The sequence below is a fragment of the Oncorhynchus clarkii genome, unplaced genomic scaffold, assembly GCF_045791955.1.
Source record: "Oncorhynchus clarkii lewisi isolate Uvic-CL-2024 unplaced genomic scaffold, UVic_Ocla_1.0 unplaced_contig_1316_pilon_pilon, whole genome shotgun sequence".
Lineage (NCBI taxonomy): Eukaryota > Metazoa > Chordata > Actinopteri > Salmoniformes > Salmonidae > Oncorhynchus > Oncorhynchus clarkii.
In genome coordinates this window covers 212,501-219,486 of record NW_027257994.1, presented here as the reverse complement: position 1 = coordinate 219,486, position 6,986 = coordinate 212,501, and positions in this window count along the sequence as shown.

Here is a 6,986-nt window from a genome sequence, read left to right as displayed (position 1 = left end):
ACCAATACACCCAGTCACTACCAATACACCCAGTCACTACCAATACACCCAGTCACTACCAATACACCCAGTTACTACCAATACACCCAGTTACTACCAATACACCCAGTTACTACCAATACACCCAGTTACTACCAATACACCCAGTCACTACAAATACACCCAGTCACTACAAATACAAACAGTCACTACCAATACACCCAGTCACTACCAATACACCCAGTCACTACTAATACACCCAGTCACTAACAATACACCCAGTCACTACCAATACACTCAGTCACTACCAATACACCCAGTCACTACCAATACACCCAGTCACTACCAATACACTCAGTCACTACCAATACACCCAGTCACTACCAATACACCCAGTCACTACCAATACACCCAGTCACTACCAATACACCCAGTCACTACCAATACACCCAGTCACTACCAATACACCCAGTCACTACCAATACACCCAGTTACTACCAATACACCCAGTCACTACAAATACACCCAGTCACTACAAATACACCCAGTCACTACCAATACACCCAGTCACTACCAATACACCCAGTCACTACTAATACACCCAGTCACTACCAATACACCCAGTCACTACCAATACACTCAGTCACTACCAATACACCCAGTCACTACCAATACACCCAGTCACTACCAATACACTCAGTCACTACCAATACACCCAGTCACTACCAATACACCCAGTCACTACCAATACACTCAGTCACTACCAATACACCCAGTCACTACCAATACACCCAGTCACTACCAATACACCCAGTCACTACAAATATACAAACCTTCCTAACTCAGTACCAATACACCCAGTCACTACAAATACACCCAGTCACTACCAATACACCCAGTCACTACAAATACACCCAGTCACTACCAATACACCCAGTCACTACCAATACACCCAGTCACTACCAATACACCCAGTCACTACCAATACACCCAGTCACTACCAATACACTCAGTCACTACCAATACACCCAGTCACTACCAATACACCCAGTCACTACCAATACACCCAGTCACTACAAATATACAAACCTTCCTAACTCAGTACCAATACACCCAGTCACTACAAATACACCCAGTCACTACCAATACACCCAGTCACTACAAATACACCCAGTCACTACCAATACACCCAGTCACTACCAATACACCCAGTCACTACCAATACACCCAGTCACTACCAATACACCCAGTCACTACCAATACACCCAGTCACTATCAATACACCCAGTCACTACAAATACACCCAGTCACTACCAATACACCCAGTCACTACCAATACACCCAGTCACTACCAATACACCCAGTCACTACAAATACACCCAGTCACTACCAATACACCCAGTCACTACCAATACACCCAGTCACTACCAATACACCCAGTCACTACCAATACACCCAGTCACTACCAATACACCCAGTCACTACCAATACACCCAGTCACTACAAATACACCCAGTCACTACCAATACACCCAGTCACTACCAATACACCCAGTCACTACAAATACACCCAGTCACTACCAATACACCCAGTCACTACCAATACACCCAGTCACTATAAATACACCCAGTCACTATAAATATACAAACCTTCCTAACTCAGTACCAATACACCCAGTCACTACAAATACACCCAGTCACTACCAATACACCCAGTCACTACAAATACACCCAGTCACTACCAATACACCCAGTCACTACCAATACACCCAGTCACTACCAATACACCCAGTCACTACCAATACACCCAGTCACTACCAATACACTCAGTCACTACCAATACACCCAGTCACTACCAATACACCCAGTCACTACCAATACACCCAGTCACTACAAATATACAAACCTTCCTAACTCAGTACCAATACACCCAGTCACTACAAATACACCCAGTCACTACCAATACACCCAGTCACTACAAATACACCCAGTCACTACCAATACACCCAGTCACTACCAATACACCCAGTCACTACCAATACACCCAGTCACTACCAATACACCCAGTCACTACCAATACACCCAGTCACTATCAATACACCCAGTCACTACAAATACACCCAGTCACTACCAATACACCCAGTCACTACCAATACACCCAGTCACTACCAATACACCCAGTCACTACAAATACACCCAGTCACTACCAATACACCCAGTCACTACCAATACACCCAGTCACTACCAATACACCCAGTCACTACCAATACACCCAGTCACTACCAATACACCCAGTCACTACCAATACACCCAGTCACTACAAATACACCCAGTCACTACCAATACACCCAGTCACTACCAATACACCCAGTCACTACAAATACACCCAGTCACTACCAATACACCCAGTCACTACCAATACACCCAGTCACTATAAATACACCCAGTCACTATAAATACACCCAGTCACTACCAATACACCCAGTCACTATAAATACACCCAGTCACTACCAATACACCCAGTCACTACCAATACACCCAGTCACTACCAATACACCCAGTCACTACCAATACACCCAGTCACTACCAATACACCCAGTCACTACAAATACACCCAGTCACTACCAATACACCCAGTCCCTACCAATACACCCAGTCACTACAAATACACCCAGTCACTACCAATACACCCAGTCACTACCAATACACCCAGTCACTACCAATACACCCAGTCACTACCAATACACTCAGTCACTACCAATACACCCAGTCACTACCAATACACCCAGTCACTACAAATACACCCAGTCACTACCAATACACCCAGTCACTACCAATACACCCAGTCACTACCAATACACCCAGTCACTACCAATACACCCAGTCACTACCAATACACCCAGTCACTACCAATACACCCAGTCACTACCAATACACCCAGTCACTACAGATACACCCAGTCACTACCAATACACCCAGTCACTACCAATACACCCAGTCACTACCAATACACCCAGTCACTACCAATACACCCAGTCACTACCAATACACCCAGTCACTACAAATACACCCAGTCACTACCAATACACCCAGTCACTACAAATACACCCAGTCACTACCAATACACCCAGTCACTACCAATACACCCAGTCACTACCAATACACCCAGTCACTACCAATACACCCAGTCACTACCAATACACCCAGTCACTACCAATACACCCAGTCACTACACCCAGTCACTACCAATACACCCAGTCACTACCAATACACCCAGTCACTACAAATACACCCAGTCACTACCAATACACCCAGTCACTACCAATACACCCAGTCACTACCAATACACCCAGTCACTACCAATACACCCAGTCACTACCAATACACCCAGTCACTACACCCAGTCACTACCAATACACCCAGTCACTACCAATACACCCAGTCACTATAAATACACCCAGTCACTATAAATACCCCAGTCACTACAAATACACCCAGTCACTACCAATACACCCAGTCACTACCAATACACCCAGTCACTACAAATACACCCAGTCACTACCAATATACCCAGTCACTACCAATACACCCAGTCACTACCAATACACCCAGTCACTACACCCAGTCACTACCAATACACCCAGTCACTACCAATACACCCAGTCACTACCAATATACCCAGTCACTACCAATACACCCAGTCACTACCAATACACCCAGTCACTACCAATACACCCAGTCACTACAAATACACCCAGTCACTACACCCAGTCACTACCAATACACCCAGTCACTACCAATACACCCAGTCACTACACCCAGTCACTACCAATACACCCAGTCACTACCAATACACCCAGTCACTACCAATACACCCAGTCACTACCAATACACCCAGTCACTACACCCAGTCACTACCAATACACCCAGTCACTACCAATACACCCAGTCACTACCAATATACCCAGTCACTACCAATACACCCAGTCACTACCAATACACCCAGTCACTACAAATACACCCAGTCACTACAAATATACTACAAACCTTCCTACCTCAGTACCAATACACCCAGTCACTACAAAGATACAAACCTTCCTACCTCAGTACCAATACACCCAGTCACTACAAACCTTCCTAACTCAGTACCAATACACCCAGTCACTACAAATATACAAACCTTCCTAACTCAGTACCAATACACCCAGTCACTACAAAGATACAAGCCTTCCTAACTCAGTTGACTGAGAGATGGAGGAGAGATGGAGAGGATTGGTGCTGCTCAGTTGCTCTGGGTTACATTTCCCCTGCAAACATTCTCTACTGTGTGTGTGTGTGTGTGTGTGTGTGTGTGTGTGTGTGTGTGTGTGTGTGTGTGTGTGTGTGTGTGTGTGTGTGTGTGTGTGTGTGTGTGTGTGTGTGTGTGTGTGTGTGTGTGCGTGTGTGTGTGTGTGTGAGCTGCAACTCTCCTCTCCTTCCGCCCCTACCACTGCCTGCCTGCTCTCTCTTTCTATCCTTCTCTCTCTCTCTCTCTCTCTCTCTCTCTCTCTCTCTCTCTCTCTCTCTCTCTCTATCTATCTATCTCTCTCCCCCCTCTCTCTGTCTCTCTCCCCCTCTGTCTCTCTCCCCCTCTCTCTGTCTCCCCCCCATCCCTCTGTCTCCCACCTCTCTCTTTATATCTATCTCTCCCTCTCTATCGAGCCCTCTCTCTGTCTCCCCCCCTCTCTCTCTGTCTCTCTCCCCCTCTCTCTGTCTCCCCCCTCTGTCTCTCTATCTATCTCTCCCTCTCTATCTCTCCCTCTCTCTGTCTCCCCCCCCCTCTCTCTGTCTCTCACCCCCTCTCTCTGTCTCCCCCCATCTCTCTGTCTCACCCTCTCTCTCTCTATCTATCTATCCCTCTCTATCTCTCCCTCCCTCTGTCCCCCCCATCTCTCTGTCTCCCCCCCCCTCTCTCTCTGTCTCTCTCCCCCCTCCCTCTGTCCCCCCCCCCCCCCCAATCTCTCTCTGTCTCCCCCCCTCTCTCTGCTACACTCCAGTGAGTCCTGCAAGCACTCTGCTGTCATATTAGCAAACAATGCTAGTGAACACTGGCAGTCAGCCGGGTCCAGAAGCAGCAGCTAGAGCAGAGGCCCACTGCTGGGGGGTTATGCAAAAGTTTATTAAAAAACACAGAAACAACCAGCAATGTAGGTGACCAAACACTACTACTGCTCCTACCACTACTACCACCACTACTACTACTACTACCACTACTACCACCACTACTACAACTACTGCTACTACCACTACTACCACCACTACTACTACAACTACTAATACTACTACTACTAATACTACTACAACAACTACTACAACTACTATTACTACTAATACTACTACAACTACTACCACCACTACTACTACAACTACTACTAATACTACTACTAATAATACTACTACAACTACTACTACAACTACTATTACTAATACTACTACTACAACTACTACAACTACAACTACTGTTACTACTAATACTACTACTGCTAATACTACTACAACTACTACCTCTACTACTATTACTTCTAATACTATAACTACTACAACTAATACTACTACAACTACTACTATTACAACTACTACTACTACTACTACTACTACTACAACAACTACTTCTACAACTACTACTACTACTACTTTACTACTACTACTACTACCACTACTACTACTACTATTACTACTAATACTATTACCACTACTACTACTAATACTACCACTGCTACTACTACTACTACAACTACTACTATTACTACCACTACTACAACTACAGGTACTACTATTACTACTACTACTACTACTACTACTACCATTACTACTGCTACTACAACTAGTACTATTACAACTACTACAACTACTACTACTACTATTACTACTACTACTACTACTACTATTACAACAACAACAACTACTACTACTAATACTACCACTACTACTACCACTACAAACACTACTACTACAAACACTACTATTATCACTACAACTAACACTATTACTACAAACACTACTAATACTACCACTACTACTACCTTCACTACTACTACCACCACCACCACCACCGCTACTACTACTACTACCACCATTACTACTACTACTACCATGACTACTACTTCTACCACCACTACTACCTCTACTGCTACTACCATTACTACTACTATTACTACCACCACCACCACTACGACTTCTACTATTACTACTACCACCACTATTATTACTACTACTACTACTACTACTACCAGTACCACTACTACTACTATTACTACTACTACTAATAATAATAATAACACTACTACCACTACCACTACTACTATTACCACCAACACTACTACTAGTACCACCACTACTACTAGTACTACCACTACTACTAGTACTACCACTACTTCTAATACTACCACTATTACTACCACTACTACTACTACCACTACCACTACTACTACTACTACCACCACTACCACTACTACTACTACTACCACTACTACTACTACCACCACTACTACTACTGCGACCACTACTACTAGTACTACCACTACCACTACTTATACCATTACCACTACCACTACTACTAATACCACTACCACTATTACTACCACTACTACTACTACTACCACTACTACTACTACAACCACTACCACAAATACTACTACCACTACTACTACTACAACCACTACTAATTCAACTACTACCACCACTAAAACTACTACTACACACCTACGACTGCTGCTACTACTACCACTACTACTACTAATGATACTACTACTACAACTACTACCACTACTACCACTACCACTACTACTGCTACTACTACTTCCACCACTACTACTAGTACTACAACTAATACTAGTACTACCACTACTTCTAATACTACCACTATTACTACCACTACTACTACTACTACTACCACTACCACTACTACTACTACTACTACCACTACTACTACTACCACCACTACTACTAGTACTACCACTACTTATACCA